This window comes from Pelodiscus sinensis, chromosome 3 (assembly GCF_052426305.1).
Source record: "Pelodiscus sinensis isolate ZL-2025 chromosome 3, ASM5242630v1, whole genome shotgun sequence".
Taxonomy (NCBI): domain Eukaryota; kingdom Metazoa; phylum Chordata; order Testudines; family Trionychidae; genus Pelodiscus; species Pelodiscus sinensis.
In genome coordinates, this window is record NC_143054.1 from 161,553,517 (window position 1) to 161,567,851 (window position 14,335).

At 43.8% G+C, this 14,335-nt stretch overlaps 1 protein-coding gene across 4 annotated transcripts in view; it reads right to left on the bottom strand.

Annotated features, from left to right (window-relative positions):
• LCLAT1 (lysocardiolipin acyltransferase 1) overlaps positions 1-14,335 on the bottom strand; it is a 208,508-nt gene that overhangs the window by 187,207 nt on the left and 6,966 nt on the right. The window lies entirely within an intron of this gene.

Genomic DNA, 14,335 nt, shown 5'->3' on the forward strand with positions numbered 1-14,335 from the left:
ACACAGGCCCTGATTGACATGCAGGTGGGGAGAGCGTGCAAGCTCTATTCCTGCCCTGCAAGGGGCACGCAATGCTTAGTTAGCCGCCAACTCCTCAGCTGGCAGTTGACTAAGCGTGGCACCACCTTACAAGGCAGGGAGTGAGACACTTTCCATGCTCCCCATGCCCACACAACCTGATTGACCTGCAAGCAAGGGAGAGTGCGCGAAGTCTCCTCCCGTCACCAGGCCATGGGCCAACTGTTCAGAACCGAGCCCAGTGGCTGGCGCCCAGACTGGGAAATAGGGCAGACAGTCAGACGGTGCCGGAACAGGAAGGTCCGGCCTATAGACATTTAACATGTATACATTGGATCTTAACTCTGGTCAGTCTGTCTGGTCAGTCTGTCTTAAAACCAAAACCATCTCCCACATCCTGAAGATTACAGGACCACTAAATTTGGTGTACAGCTTCCTCGTATCATAACTTAAAGCAAGGTTAGTGTTTGGTTGTGCAAGCAAGATGGGATGTGCCTGGGATGGGATTGCTTCTCATAAAACCATATAGAGAAGAGACTGAATCAGCAGGCAGGTGAAAGGGGCTAGGTGGGGGCACGCTCTCCTGCAAGGAAGCGAGGGGAGAGTGCACAGTTCACTGCATTACTCACTCTGCCCGGAGAAGAGGGCAGAAGAACCTGTACCTGCTGCAGCCGGGGGACATGCATCCCTCCCCCAGTTGGGCCCACGTGAGCAGCAGCAGCCGCTGCCACGGAGAGGCTCTTCTCACCTGGCCCCAAGCTGTTGCACTGAAGAGACTGGAGTAGTCTTCGCTCACAGGGCATCCTGCATTTTGAAACCCTCATCCCCAGCCTCAGGATGATTTAAATAAAATGAAAAATGTGCATGTGTCATTTAAAAAAAAATGAGTTAAGGATCTGAGCAATCCCAGGTAAATCCTCTAGTGCCAAATAAATTCTTCATTTCTTTCTTAGCAATCTTTTTACTATTTTAAACACCATTTTCAACTATTCCAGTAGACTGTGGATAACCTGGACTTGCTGTAATATGTTTTTTTCCATCATATGCTAATGCAAAACTTTTCAAGGCTCTTGACCAGTGATGGACAACCAAGGCTAGTGAGTGGCTTCATCTTCACGGGCTGCATTATTGAAATAAGGAATGTGCACTAACCATGATCCCAAGAATAAGTTTAAATACACTGCACTTGATTCTCCTTCTTGATTGTGCCTTTTCACTACAATATGATCCATCATTGGGGCAAATTAAATTACTGGCAAAAGAGACAAAAAAGCAGAGGGAGCACACAGATCTCACAATGTTGTGTGCAATCAGCACACACCTCACATGTGCTCTTGCTTTAAATGCATGTCACACTTCTCATTTTGGCAGGGACTACTTCAACCTCCCTCCAAGCCCTGCCCCCAGTCCATCCCTTCTCTCAAACCCCCATTCAACCTCTTCCTGCCACCTGCCTTGAGCAAGCCCCATTCCTTCTCGCGTTTCCAGAGCTCTATGAATTGGTTGATTTGCACTCCATCCCTGCCTCTTTTCCCTTCCAGAGCTTGAACATCACCAGTCGGCTGATTGGTGACGTTCAAGCCCTCGAAGGGACAGGTAGGAGTAGGGACAGGTTTCGAATCAGCTGATTCACAGCTCTCCAGTAGTCCTAGGAAGGAGGGAGCAATAGATAAGTGTGGGGCCTCCAGCGCAATGGGGCAGGGTGGCGTTGTGCAGGCTGCACGTAGAATCCTGATGGACTGCATGTGGCCCACAGGTTGCCCACTGCTACTCGACTGTGACATTGAGGTCCATTATCAGTTACCATCATATTGGGGTGCCATGCCCTGCAAAAATTGATTTAATTTTATTAATGACTTGTTTGGCTCATGTGTTTTCTAGCATGGATGATTTAGGAAAATATGAAAACAACATAACCGCATCCTTTTCATTCAGACTGATCTCAGCCTACTTTAAATCAACGTCTCAGGTTTACTTTAATAAATGCCATAGGCTGTTTAGATTTAGCATTTCAATCTTCTGTGTTTCGTTTCTTTGCAGTCGATACAGAATGTCTCTTGCTCTTCATTTTTATTTTTCCAATATCAAAATGTCCCTCACATAGGCATTTCAAAATTTCTTCTAATTGCAAAAAGAACTTCTCTATTACCTTTAAACAAAATTCCTTCACTGGTGAATCTTGAATAAATTGCTTATATGACTATGATATTTGTGTGTGTGCGCATGTCCATTTTCAACAACTCTAATAATTTGAAAATTCTCATCTTGTCTTGTTGCTTTTAAAATCTCTTCCCCATACTTTTTCCTCAAAAAGGAAATATTTTAGGTACATCTACATGTATTACATCATCTTCAATTACATTAGCTACGCCAGGGCTACTCAACTTTCGAAGCTCCAGGGGCCACAATGATACTCACAGCACATGCCAAGGGCCGCAATTTAAGTGTACAGTAGAGTCCAGATTATCCGACCTTCGCTAATCTGACATTCCGCTTTATCCGACATAGCCGGCTCCTGAAAGCAAAACTAAAAAGCCGCACTACCCCCAGCCGCCTGTCATGTGACCTGGCCCATTTCTCCTTCCCCAGCTGCTGACACCCCTACTGCTGCTGCTCCTGCCGGCGCCACTCAGTCACCATTCCTGCCTGTCCCCTTCCTTCCCTGCAGCGCCCAGAGCAACGTGGCAGCGAGCGGGGCCATTCTCCCCTGCGCCCAGGGGCTGCAGGGAGGGAAGGGGCCAGGCCACCCGAATCAACTACAGGTAATCCCTATTATCTGACATTTTAGTTAATCCAGCCACCTGTTGGTTCTGTTTAGGTCGGATAATCAGGACTCTACTGTAGCTGAATATACATGCAAATATATGCAAATAGCTTCTTTCACACTGAGGGGCATGAATACAAAGATCAAGGCAAGACTACACAACATGCAGGCCCCATTTAAGTTAGTTCTGCTGCTATTAATAAAGTGCAATATTAACCTGATTTCCACTTATATGACAGCACTTTTAATGAGCAATGACAGTCCAGGAATTTAACTACTAAAACTCCTATCAACAGAAGACCATTATATGGACTACTTTTTTGTTTAGGTTCCCACCAGCAGGCCATGTGTTGAGTACACCTGGGCTACCCTATGTGCTCTAGAACAGTGGTTCCTACATTTTTTTATGCCATTCACAAATAATGAATACGCAAATATGCAAAAATGTTGCTGGTCCGCCTAGCCTATAACATATCCTCTTCCTCCCCAGTGCCTAACAGACTTTGAGCCCCACTCCTATGCCCCATGCGATTTGACCTTTTAAACTCTGACTCCTACAGCCTATGCCAACACCCTCTTGCCCCGTAACCCCAAAATGCCCTCACCCATCACCCCTTTGCCCCCACACCAGCCCCGCACTCACCAGAGAGGCTGCCCCCTCTAGGGAGCATGGCCATTACTGCCATGTAGGCAGGGAGAGTGCCTTCCTCCTTCGCACCCCTTCCATCCCTAAGCACATCTTGCACGCCCAAGGGAGGGGGGGAAGAGGGCAGAGCCCTAGCCAGCCACCATTACGGAGGGGTGTGCCTCCTGCTCTACCTCCTCCTGTCACCATCTCAACCCCAGTGCTGCCACTGACAAAAGTGGCCACACAAGTGGGGGGGGGGGGAAGCCCTGGGGAGGTGCCTCCTGCTCCCCCTCAGTTCCAGTGCTGCCACTAGTAAAAGCAGATGTGCAGGTGGGGGAGGAGGGAAGCAGAGCACTAGGAAGGCACCTCCTGCTCTGCCTCCAGCAGCAAAAGCAGCCATGTGGACAGGGGGATCAGTCACTATCAGCATGCCTGCCTCCTTCCTTCTTTGCATCCCCTCCCTCCCCAAGCACAGAGTGGGGAGGGGGGAGGAAGATGCCTCCAGCTCTGCCCTCCTGCTACCACCATCTGAGCCACCACAGCTGCCAGAAGTGAGCCACTAGGAACAGCTGTCTTGAACTCCCATGGCCGCCGCGGCCTGGCAGTCAGTGGTACACGGCCCCGCGGTTGGGAACTGCTGCTCTAGAAAGCATATGAGCAAAGATTTGTCTAGCTGCTACTCTAATTTTGAATTATGTAAATACAACTGAAAAAATAAATCTTTGTAACTCAGGCACTATGTCTGTCATGTTCCTTTTTTAAATGTTAGCTGATTATTTATTACATGTTTTTGCCACTATAGATCTATCTGCATGAAAGTTTTGCATGCAAAAAAATGCCAAAGCCTCTTCTTCTATTTAAGAATGGTATGTCAACAACACATGCAACGCTAGATGCATAAACAACTTGTTTCTATACAATCACCATATTTTTGTTATAGAACTGCTCCAAGGCCCTTATTTGGACACTCCTGGAAACAAGTTTTGTAAGCTGTTTTGATTAGTTGTTTAAGCTGCTTAAATTCTTCTTGGTGTTGACAGTCCCATTTCCACCTCATTTTCACTAAGTAAAGCCTCTTAATTTGTTTTTTTCTGCTATTTTACACACTGCAGACAGTGAAGAAATTGATGTTCTAGTTCCTCCAGTATCTCTGAATTCTACCTGTTTAGCGCTAAACAGGTTTCTAAACCTACAACAGAAATACCTTACCCCTTAATTACTACAAATTGTATGTTTTCTGAATAAACTAAGACAAGTCATTCACAAATATCCCAAAATAGGACATTTTCTTTTTACTACTAAAAGATGATAAATATTTCAATATTTCTTCTGTGTATAATGTAAAAGTCACTGATTAAGCTCAGCAATTTGGAAAATTCTCACCACTTTTTTCAGATGTATATCTAATCATTTTTCTTACATGGATTTCTTTTATATGCATCATTTGATCTCTTATAAGCTCTAATGGATTCTGGAAGTTACACATCTGACTTCTTATCTTTAGATCTGTTTTAAATGATTAAAAGTCTCATCCTCTAGTTTCACTCAAGAAATCAAATAAAGTATTTTAAATGTTTACCAGAAAAAAAATGAAACAGTACTCATATTTTTACAACAAACTCAGAGGCAGCTAGTTCTCCAACATTAAGCTCAAATGAAGTGCATAAAATTGCTTCATTACCTGCAATATTCAAAGAAGATGGCAATGTTTTGTTCACCTTTCTTTTGAGTAGATCCTAATGCCATGGAAAACCAAACCAAGCTCTTATTTACACCTCTCTCATTTTTCAGCATTTCTCTACATTTTTGGAAATGTGAGAATTTATAATTGAACCACCTTATTTCACTCAAACTTGTTTTTCACTTTTGAGTAACTTTTTTGTCAGGGTTTTGAGTATTTTATTGTTGCTGCCTGAATTTCTTACAGTTTTGTGTAACTTTTCACTTCTAGTACCAATTGTTATGTTCAAGTAATCCACTGTAGCAATTAATCATTAAGACTAAACTTAACAGCCTCCACTAGATATATTGTTAACATATACACAGAGTATCTAGACTCATGTCAATATACTAGTCTAACCAAAAACCAGCCTCCCTCTACCGGCTCCCACACCTAGGAAATTTTATTCGTTCTCTTAAAGCCAAAGAAACACAACCATAGTAACATTTTTTACGACAGCATCACACTGGGAGCTCATGTTTGTCCACCCTGATCACCAATCCTTTTCAGAATCACTGTTTTACAGGATACAGTTCTCCAGTTCTGTAGGTATGGCCTGCATTCCCTCTTCTGAGATGTAGAAAGATGCAAAGTGATACATTAACATACGTTGTTTGAATAGGGCCATCTTATTAACAATTCCAATTGTTCTGCATGACTTCTCTGTCCTCAACATTTACCATTCTGCCAATCTCTGATCTGCAAAATTTATCAGCAGTGATTTCATAATTACATCCATGCCACTGACATAAATGTTGAAAGTGTGGGGTCTAGTAAAAATCTCTGCAAGACACTACTATGAAAACATACCCAATTAATGATTCCCCTCTGACAACTTCAGTAGAACCTCAATAAGATGATAGCACCAGAGTTACAGATTGACTGATTAACTAGGCACCAAGTGAAATAAGGCATTCCAATCAGCCAGCAGCAGAGCCCCAAAAAATGAAAAGGTAAATGCTGATCTGTGCCTGTAACGCACCTTAAAGGTAGGCACAACTAAGCTGCCTATCCCTGTTCCAAGGTGCAGAGTAATCATTTACCTCACAGCAAGATGCTGGGACTGCCAGCTCAAGGCACCCAGAGCCAGACAGCAGAGAAGGAGCAGCATTGGAGTCTGCAGCACTTTCAACCTCCCCCACGTACCTAGTAGGAAGAGGCTAAAAAGTTTCTCTCTCTCACCAACAGAAATTGGGCCAATAAAAGGTGCTACCTCACACCTACTCTCTCTAAATTACCTCAGAAAGGACTGTCTCTCTTCCTGATCCTACACCATCAGTTAGGATCAGAAGAAATACTTGTGCTGAAACAGTGTACAGTAAACTTCCGATAATCCGGCACCTTTAGGACCCAGGGGGTGCCGGATTATCATATATGCTGGACTATCGGAAGAGGGGCCTATGAGGGGTCTAGGGTGGTGTGGGGGGGGATGCAACCCAGACCCTTCATTGCCTCACCTTCCGATAGTCCAGCTCTGCCCCAGGCATCCCCGATTCAGCCGCTGCTCGTCAGTTTCAGCAGTAGCTGAAACGGGATGCCTGCGGCAGAGCTGGGGTGCTGCCGGGTTGGTCCAGTAGCGCCAAGGGGTGGCGCTACCAGACCAATCCGGCAGCACCCCAGGTGCTCTGCCCCAGGCGTTCCCAAGTCAGCCGCTGTTGAAACTGACCAGCGGCTGACTCCAGGAAGCCCGGGGCAGAGCAGCTCTGCCCCCGGCTTCCCAGAGTCAGCTGCTGGTCAGTTTCAGCAGTGGCTGAATCGGGGACAGCTGGGGTGCTGCCGGGTTGGTCCCGCAGTCCCGAGGGGCAGCGCTACGGGACCTGCTGGCAGCACTCCAGCTGCTCTGCCCCCAGCTTCCCCGATTCAGCCTCTGGTCAGTTTCAGCAGCAGCTGAATCGGGGAAGCCGGGGGCAGAGCAGCTCCAAAGCCTGGAGCACTTCCGGGTTCCTGATGGTGCCGGACCGTCAGGAGTGCCGGACCATCAGATGCCGGACCAATGGAGTTTTACTGTATTCATAAATGAGAGAGGGCTGTTGGTGGGATATACTCTATAGGGGTCCATTGATCTTGAAACTCACTCCCTATTTGCTCCAAAACTGCCTAATCATGTTGATTTTGGGAGTACTACAAAGATTTTTTTCCTAATTTTGGGGAAGAGGAAAACACAGAAAGTAGTTACTGGTGGAGCAGTATGGAGATTGTTTTAATCTTTATTTGTCTGCTAAGAATCAAACGGATTTTTTTGAATCTGCAATAATTAAGGGAGTTGTGATAATTTTCTAAATCCATTCAATGTCATCTGATTCTCTCTTGCTTCATATATCTCACTCTTCCCAAATGAACATATTCTAGTCAATTATTTTCATAAAAGTGTAGTGCTTACTGTATATCTGCATAGAAACTTTCTTAAAGTAACAAATAATGTTTAATTGTACACTAATCTGCTAATTAGGAGCAAGATGAAAATTGAAAATTTAAGGAATACCTTGAGGATGCTCAGACATATTTCATAAGAATTAGAAGGGTTTGGGGTTATAATCCAGTTTTAAAGATTTGTGAACCAATGCAGTTTCTTTCTAACTTTGTCAGTGGATACTTCATAGTCTTTTTAATGAATACAAGATTTCTAATACCATACTAAATTATATTTTTGAGCCTAGTTTCCAAACATTTTCACAGAAAACAAAGGCACTTCAAAATATAACCTCACTGGTTTACCATCTTAACCTTTTCTCTTTTTAATTTAGTACAAAGATATATGCAGACATGCTATGTTAGTAATATATATTTTAGAAAGAATATGGGTTATGTTAATTTTAAGATGCCTGGAAAAATTTGGTCTATCTTGATTGAAATCTATATTTATAAAATGAAAGGAAAATTTAGCCACAGAAGCCAAACTTAATTTAGAAAAAACAAGCATATTGCTGCCAAATGCTATCCTAAGTTTAGATGTCGGACTTAAAAATATTGTAATTATGAGAAACCAAAATGGATTTCTAAATGTTTCAAGATGAACTAGCCACTGAGTAATTCACAAGATAGGCAATTATCTTCTGAATTCAAACACATACAATGTTAATACTTACTATGTATAATTTGCATTTATTCATTTTAGCTTGTACAGGTACTGGAGGAAATCAAAGTAAAATGACAGCTATTTTAAAATTTGAGAATAATACCAGACAAAAGAAACCATAATGAATCTAAGAGCAAAATGCAGCAAGTGATGTGAAAAAAGTGTGTTCGACAAATATTTTTTCCTGAAAAAACGTGCTTTTCACTGATTCAGCTGAGGGGGTTATGCACTCATGGACATGTTAGACCCTACAGAATGCAGTCCATGGGCAAGTAAAGTTTTGTTTAAAGTGGAGCACTGACTAGATGATTCATGTCAGTTACCCTGGCTAACGTCTCTAAATAAAAAGACTGAAAGAAGAAAGAAAGAAGTCCTAATAGTTTCCCGCTCAAGTCTTGTTTGGGACTATATCATTAGTTAAATCTCTTTAAGTTCAAGCCAGCAGGGTCTACTTGGGGCTGTCAGAACACTTCAGCGCGCTCTACAATTCACATCCCTGCTATTCTGGACTGTGTAGACAAGTCTCTTGATTATTTCATTTTACTATATGCTAATATCACCATCCGGGAAAAATATTATGTAACTGAAAGTCGAGCATCTTGTTTGGCTGAACTCTCCTAGAACAAACATTGTATGTACGTACCTGTGCATATATTATTGGGAGAAAGGGAAAGAGCATGTCCAAAACATGTGATTGACTGGAGTCTACTACAAGAACAGTTAATAGAAATGAATGGCTACTAATTGATTGAAATAGAGATATTTCATAATCTAGAGAAAATTCCAAAAAGAATAAGAAATTAGTGGCAACATAATTATGCAGACTCAGGAAAAGCCAATATCATTTTATAGAAAAAGTTAGACATGAACATGAAAAAACTGCTAAAGCTAAGTGTTAATTTTGTTCTTTTTAATGTGACACTGGTAGTTAAGAATTCAACAAGTGGTTGTCCATTCTGTGTTGGGTCCAACTACTATATAAGCTAAATTACTAAAATCAAAACAGCAAGAGAAAAAGACATCTGTATCAAAATTTGTTTTCTTTTGTGCACCCTCCTGCTTTGTCTTCACCAGTGCCATCATAAAGCATGCAGTCTTTTGTTTAAGATAATGATGTGTGACAATGAAAGGAAAGCTAATTCCATTTCTTCTTCTAATAATAATTCTGCTACACTGCCTGCTTCAGCACTGGAAACTCTTACTCTTGCTAAATCTTCATATATTCATCAACAAGTTTAAGATGATTTGAAAAGACTGACCTGTGCCCAGAATAATTAATTTGACAGTATATTTGCTAGAAGTATTTTTGCTAGTAATACACCACTGCATATGGTCAAATTCTTTACATACTAGAATATTTGGTTGTGGCAGTTGTAAGTTACATCCAATTTACAAAATAACGAGAAAAATGTCTAGTAGGAGGTCTTCCACATGCCAAAGCAGATGTGAAAAAATAGCTGGTGTTGCCCAAGCTGCCAAGTCTCTAGTCAGTGTTTGATGGAGAAATATTCACAACAAGGAGGTCAGTATCATCGTGGTAACACCACAATCACTGTTTTACTAATGCCAGTGCACAACTGAGCATCACTTCACACATCCCAATATACTGCTGAACAGTTTAAAAATACAATTAAGTAGAGGACTTACCTGGCATTGCTTGGGTCTGGGGAAGGGAAAAGAGGAGGGTCAGAACAGGAGGCTGGGCAGTTCCTCAAGGCTGCCCAGGGCCATGCTGCTCCAGTAGCAGGGCCACCCAGGCCTATGCTTATCCAGCGGCAGTTCCACAGGGACAGCAGGGGCTTCCCCCCTCAATCCAATGCTGGGACAAACCATGCCCAGCTCCAACACAGGAACCTTACCAGGTTACCAACTTGGGATGGTTGTTGGCAATATTCAGAGTAAGGATGTTAAGGACTAGTTGACTAATTGCTTCCCTTGCCCTTGCTGCCTCTATCAGATAAAAGCAGCAAAGGTGGGGGGAGAGAGTATTTCAAAGCGGCACCACCGCACAGAGCCCGGGGTACAGGCTCCATGCAGCACTGCTGCTTTGAAATGCCGTGGTGGCATTTCAAAGGGCAGCACCACATGGAGCTGACCCCGGGCTCTGTGTGCACTGCCCCTTTGAAATGCCACAGCAGCATTTCAAAGGGGCAGCGCTGCACAGCTGACCCTGGGCTTTGTGCGGTGCTGCCACTTTGAAATGAGGGGCAACACAGAGCCCGGGACCAGCTGTGTGGTGCTGCCCCTTTAAAATGCAACAGTGGCGTTTCAAAGTGGCAGCATCACTTGGAGCCTGGGGTCAGCAAAGCAGAAGCATTAGCATGGAGCCTGGAGTCAGCGGAACCTCCCACTGGCCCCAGACTGCACATGAAGTTCCAACTTTGAAATGTACAAGACCCGGTGGGCTCTTGTACATTTCAAAGGCAGAATGCAGAAGTGCCTATCAACTAGTCAAGTAGTCCATGGAAATTCCATCAACTACTCGATTAGTAAGTTAATCGATACTAAACATCCTTCATTCAAAGGCCTCTTCCCCAGCCATCTACTGTCTTACAGATGCAGTCAAACCCTGTGGCCATTCTACAGTATAACTGTGACTGCTAGGAGACCCTTCCCCCTAGCATTTTGTGAAAAACATTGGAATTCCAGGCACATCCCCTTTTCTTGGCACAACCAAATCCTGAACTTGCTTTATGCCGGGATAAAAGAAAGCTGTATAACGAATTTGGTGGTCCTAGCTCTTACCCTTTAGTTCTCAAACAAATGGACTCAGACAGACAGACGATGGACACACAGATACACAAATTCTCCAAAATATATAGTAGATTAATTCGGTCCACATATTTCAGTTGCAACTGACAACACCGCTAATATGAAAACTGCTTGGCCTTTATTGATAAATAAGTATCCACACCTTCCGTATTACAGACGTTGCTATGTGTCTGTTTTATTCATTTCATTTTTCTTCAAGAATGAATAGTTACACAATTATGATTACATTACAATGTAAAGCAAACTGCTAAAAATGTAATTGTCTTCAAAATCATCATTTCATTGTCTTTTACATTTTTCTGAGTTTAATAACTCAATTACAAGTAACTTTTTTGGTAAATAGTTAAAAATATCTAAGGCTAAGCTTATTAGAGACATGAAGTCTTACTCTTTTCTTTATAGTTGTTACAGTTCTAGTAAATTAGTTCTGATCAATATTTGATGAGTTATTTTTAGGCCTGCCAAATGCTCAGTCCTATGCAGACAGTTAATTTTTGCCATTAACAATTACCCCAGACTGATTCTATTAACTTGGAGGGGAGAGGACAGAGAGAGAGAGAGAGAGAGAGAGAGAGAGAGAGAAAGAGGTGTCCAAAAAGAAAGGTAATTTATCACTCAACAATGGTGTAACTAAATTAGAACCACACAACTGCCTTAATGGGAAGAGAGTTTCAAGAGAAAACAATCAAAAACATGAAATTTAGCAGAAAGCTTCCTCTCTAAAGCCAAAGAAATCAATTTCCAAAAGAGACGGAGTTAGCAGCACCTGCCCGCCTTGTGTTGCTGCCTCTCATAGAGGCAGCAGCGGGGGGAGGAGGGGGGCAGGCAGCACTGTGGAGCTGGTGTTGGGGGGAAACCATCTTTTAAGCTGGCGCCCCCCAGCCCCAGCTCCTGCCTCTCCCCCGCTGCCTTTGTAGGAGGCAGCAAAGTGGTATGTGCGGGTAGGCAGGTCTGTGGAGCCAGTACAGGTGGGGGGGGGGGGGGAGAAGAGGGAGCTTGAAATTAAGCTTCCTGCAGGTATCAGCTCCATCCTCCCCCAACAGCCTTCCCACTGCTGCCTTTCTATCAGAGGTAGCAATGCAAGGGCATAGGGGAAGAGGAGGATCCGGTGCTCATGGGGAGCCTGCTTAAAGCCAGCTCCTCACAAGCATCAGCTCCCACTCCCCTACCCTCTTGCTGCCTCTAATACAGAGGCAGCAGGGAGGGGTCGTGCATGTAGTCGACAGGATTAACCAATAAGCCTGGGCTAATCATTTACTCGACTATTCACTAAAAACCCTACCTGCCACATCCTTTGCTTCAACTACTACTGACTTCACCCATTCCTAATACCTGTTAGGCAATTCAAGATAAAATTAATTATTCCAAAATAAGCATAACAAAAGTCAATGTCTTACGACGTCCCAATATTTTCATTTGTTAGAATAAAATTGTCATTTACAGGTAGAAATTAGGGCCTAATTTTTCTACAATATCAAAAACTTTCAAATATGTGTATTACTCTAGAACAACATGAAAACTTTAAAAGAAAAACTCAATTTACTGGGCTGTCCTCCCATTTTTATTCTTTTAAATAAAACATTAAGAAATTCAGTAAAGTTAGCCATTGGCTTATACAGCTTTATGAAAAAGGATCTCAAAATGTTCTACAAACTGAAATGGATACACAAAGAAACCACAGCCCTGGGGATACGGTATGAAAGGAAGACAGTATTAAAGTTACAGCATCTACACCGTACAGCAGTTTTTTGTGCTAGGGAGAATACCTTACTGCAGGAAAGAACTAAGTACAATGTAATTACCTTAATTATATTCTGACCAACACTTATCTATATTGGAAAAGTGCACTCATTTAATTAAATTAATTTTAAAATAGTCTAGTTAAAATGAGCACAATGCCTTAATGTAAAAACACACAAAACAGCTTAACACAGATGCTAAACATGGATAGACAAGAGTTAAAATGCTTTAAGGCAGTGGTTCATGGCCCATGGCCAACCTGGCTCGATGCAAACCTTTCTATGGACCACCGGTTACTAAATGGAAACTCACCATTAATTACAAAATTACACCCAAGCCATTTTGCTAGTGCTGCAGAGCAAGGGAGAATGGTTTAGTTTAACCAGTAAGAAAGGAAATATTTATTTAAATTATTAAATAGATTAAGTGCTTTTACTCTCTCATGTTAGTTAAATTTCATTTTAAAGTAAGTAAAATATTAATTTACTACAGGGCTGTATCCCCTGCTCTCTATGCTTGCCAACCCCTTTCCCTCTAGAGGTAAGTGTCTGTCCAGGGGAGAGCAGGAGTGGGCTGGGGGCAGAGTGTCTGGCCAGGGGAAAGGGGGAGGGGAGGAGCAGGCTGAGGTTGCAGGGTCTCGGCTGAGGCAGAGACACACTGGGATGGGTGCAGGGAGGGGGAAGGGTGCACAGCTCCCACCTCCTACACTCCTGAGTTCTAAGGAGGGGGGAAGCTGTAAGGCTCCCACCCAGCACCGGAGTGGGGGGCAGGTAGGAAGGGAGAAGGCAGAGTGGCTGAGGACAGAGGAGGTGGCAGTATGCAGAGTGCCGTGATAACTAGAGATGTTAAATATCGGTTAATTAAGAATTCATGAGGTTAATTGACTTTTCATCAGTTAGTCGACTATTCTACAGTCCCCGGGCAGCCCCTCTCCAGGGGAGGGGTCTGAGCTCCTGGACCTAGCACAAGCCGGAACTGAGCCAAGCTGCCTGCCAACTTGACTCCTAATGCACTTTAAATACAGAGGCCCAGTGGGGGTAGGTCCTGGACCCAGTGCAAGCCAGGACTGAGCTAGGCTGCTGGTCAGCCTGCTAAAAAAAATTTAGCAGAGGTGTGGAGGGGAAGGGAGAATGCATGTAGTCCAGTGTTTCCCAAATGGTGCTCCGCTGAACCCTGGGGTTCTGCGAAGCGAATGTAAGGTTTCCACGAGAACCTGAACGCTCCCCTCCCCCCGCCCATAAAGAGACAGAGGAGCCCGGCGCGCAAAGACGCTGGCTCCTTCCCCGCTCCCCTTTCAGACATCTCCTGCGTCCCCCGCTGTCGCTCTGCTTTTACCACCGGACCTAGCAGGACCAACAGCTGCTTGTCCCGCTTCTGCCCGATCAACACAAGATCCCTCTCCCACGTCCCCCGCTACTGCTCTGCTTTTAGCGTCAGAAAAAGCAGAGTGGCAGCGGGGGATGCGGGAGAGGGATCTTGGGTTGATCGGGCAGAAGTGGGACTAGCAGCTGTTGCTGCTGCTAGGTCCCTTGGTAAAGGCAGCATGTGTGTGTGTGGGCGGGGGGGGGAGGGAGTACTATCAGTGAGTGGAACCACCAGAACTCCTACTCACTGTGA